Source organism: Nothobranchius furzeri, chromosome 9 (genome assembly GCF_043380555.1).
Source record: "Nothobranchius furzeri strain GRZ-AD chromosome 9, NfurGRZ-RIMD1, whole genome shotgun sequence".
Lineage (NCBI taxonomy): Eukaryota > Metazoa > Chordata > Actinopteri > Cyprinodontiformes > Nothobranchiidae > Nothobranchius > Nothobranchius furzeri.
In genome coordinates, this window is record NC_091749.1 from 5,121,038 (window position 1) to 5,123,537 (window position 2,500).

General features: G+C 46.1%; 1 protein-coding gene across 1 annotated transcript in view; it reads right to left on the bottom strand.

Moving 5' to 3' along the window:
* si:ch211-186j3.6 (neural-cadherin) overlaps positions 1 to 2,500 on the bottom strand; it is a 640,545-nt gene that overhangs the window by 485,618 nt on the left and 152,427 nt on the right. The gene's annotated exons all lie outside the window — the stretch shown is intronic.

Here is a 2,500-nt window from a genome sequence, read left to right on the forward strand (position 1 = left end):
GCTCCATGCTGCCCCCTACAGTTTGGGAGAATATTGGCTCACCACAGAGCCGAGCCGCACGAACCATAAACACTGCGAGTTGTGAAGCGCGTTCCATCCGCGAGCCGCATCACCGCGCGGAAAGTGAATGCGTCAAGCATAAACCAAGCTTTACGGCTCATCCAATCTCAATATCAGATCTTAATCTTGATCAAAAATATTTTCAATAATCTGTTTGAAAACACTCAACCCACTATCCTGGATGTTTTACCCTGAATCAACGATTTAATCACATCTTCAACGTTTCCTCACGTTCTCCAGAATCCTGCAGCGAAACGTAGAAAACATGCAGCTAAATGCCCTCAAAGACCAGGATTTAAAAGTTCTACTAAAATGTTGCACCAGCTCCTGGCCGGGGGGCGCGGGAGGGGGCACGGGCTTAAGAAGTAAAGTTACCCACCAAGTGTTTCCCTTTAACCCAAACAGAAATGAAAGGTCAGATTAGCAGAAGTAGCACTCTCACTGGTCCTCCTGCAGATTCGTGCTTGTTGAGTTGTACCTAAAGCAGGTCGGACCACTGCGTGGGCTTCCTTTAGCGGCATTCACCAAAGAGACGAGGTATATTCAGACAGCAATTCACAGGAACAACAAATCTTGTAGGCTGCCCCCCGACACTCTGATCCTCCACAGACGCTCCTGATTTAAACACATTTTAACTGATGATGGGATCTGCAAGGCTGTGCTGCAACTAAAGGAACCATCACATTGAACTGATATCAGGGACAAAACAATCCTGATTGAATCCTATTAAAAAACATATTTCTCCTGTTTGCACAATTGTTTTTTTTAATTATTCATGTAAAACGGTATTTTCTTCTCTTGTAAGTTAAAAATAAAACAGCAAAGCAAATCCTGGGTCATTCGGTGAGATTTACTCCAACCAGCTACCTCCTCAGGGACAGGGGCAATTCCCACAACTGGCTCAGACGAATAAATAACAACCCCACCGCCATCAAGTGAGCCAGAAATACAGAAAAATAGCAACACATTTATTAGAGGCTGCAGCTAAGGGATGTTTTGTTTTAAATTATTTCCTTTTAACTCCGTTAATCTTCCTGGTTTCTACGATCCAGAAAAGGTCCCTTCAAACTAAATTTACAGATTAAAGGAAAGTACTCCAGAAATAACCTGTTTAAATTAATGTCGATGCTTCAAACACAATAAACAGTTAAATATTCAAACATGTTAGTTAAAAAATGTAATATGTCATTTTTACTTTATGTTGACACGCCTTCTCCAGGTCAGGGATGAGGTCACTGATGCGGGCGTTGTACCGGTCTGTCGTGGTGAAGAGAGAGCTGAGCCAGAAGGCGATGCTCTCGATTTACCGGTCGATCTACGTTCCTACCCTCACCTCTGGTCATGAGCTTTGGGTAGTGACCGAAAGAACGAGATCACGGATACAAGCGGCCGAAATGAGTTTTCTCCACAGGGTGGCTGGGCTCTCCCTTAGAGATAGGGTGAGAAGCTCGGTCATCCGGGAGGGGCTCGGAGTAGACCCGCTGCTCCTCCACAATCGGAGAAACCATTTGAGGTGGCTCGGGGATCTGGTCAGGATGCCTCCTAGATACCTCCCTGGTGAGGTTTTCTGGGCACGTCCAACTGGGAGGAGACCTGAAGGAAGACCCAGGACAAGCTGGCATGGCAGGACTACGTCTGTGAGCTGGCCAGGGAACACCTTGGGATTCCCCCGGAAGAGCTGGTCCAAGTGGCTGGGGAGGGGAAAGTCTGGGCCTCTCGGCTTACGTTGCTGCCTCCGCGACCCAACAGCTAAAAGGGGATGGATGGAAATGTTGACATGTCAATCAAACAAATGTAGCTTGTTGCTCTTTGAAAGAGTCCCAGCTGTTGGCTTGGTGGGCAGGTTTGTTCAGAAGTTAAACCTCAGGTCCAGAAAAGAGGCAAGTTCTCCTCAAAACCTCATAAACCTTTCTGTTGGTTAATAAATGTCGCTTGATGCTTTCTTTCTCTCTGTGCTCGTTGCATGATGCCTGTGTTGTGTTTCTCTATCTTTATGTAATACAATGAGGATGAAGCTGCACTAGGTAGGATCCTACATGTTTCAGGCAGCAGGAAAAACACTGAGAACACGTTTTAGTGTGTGCGTGTCTCAGATCTGATCTGAGAGGGAATGATGACGTGTGATGTTCACAGAGAGATTAGTGCTGTAGATCAACAATCTAGAGCTTAGCATGAATGTAAAATAGATTGAGGCTGCACAGAACACAAATCTGTGATGCTTTCGGAGAAGTCAAGGTGGAGATGTATCGCTTTGTAGGACCTGGATGAATGTAGGGGTGGAGGGTTTCCCACATCAAGGAGCAGACCCCCAGAGCATGGACCGTGGATTAGAACAGGAAAAGTGATCTCTCAGACGGGAGAGATCTTATTGGATATTGTTAGGAGTTCCTTCAAAGGAGGCGGGGCCTTCTCCAAATCTCATATGTTTAACCCTGTGCCC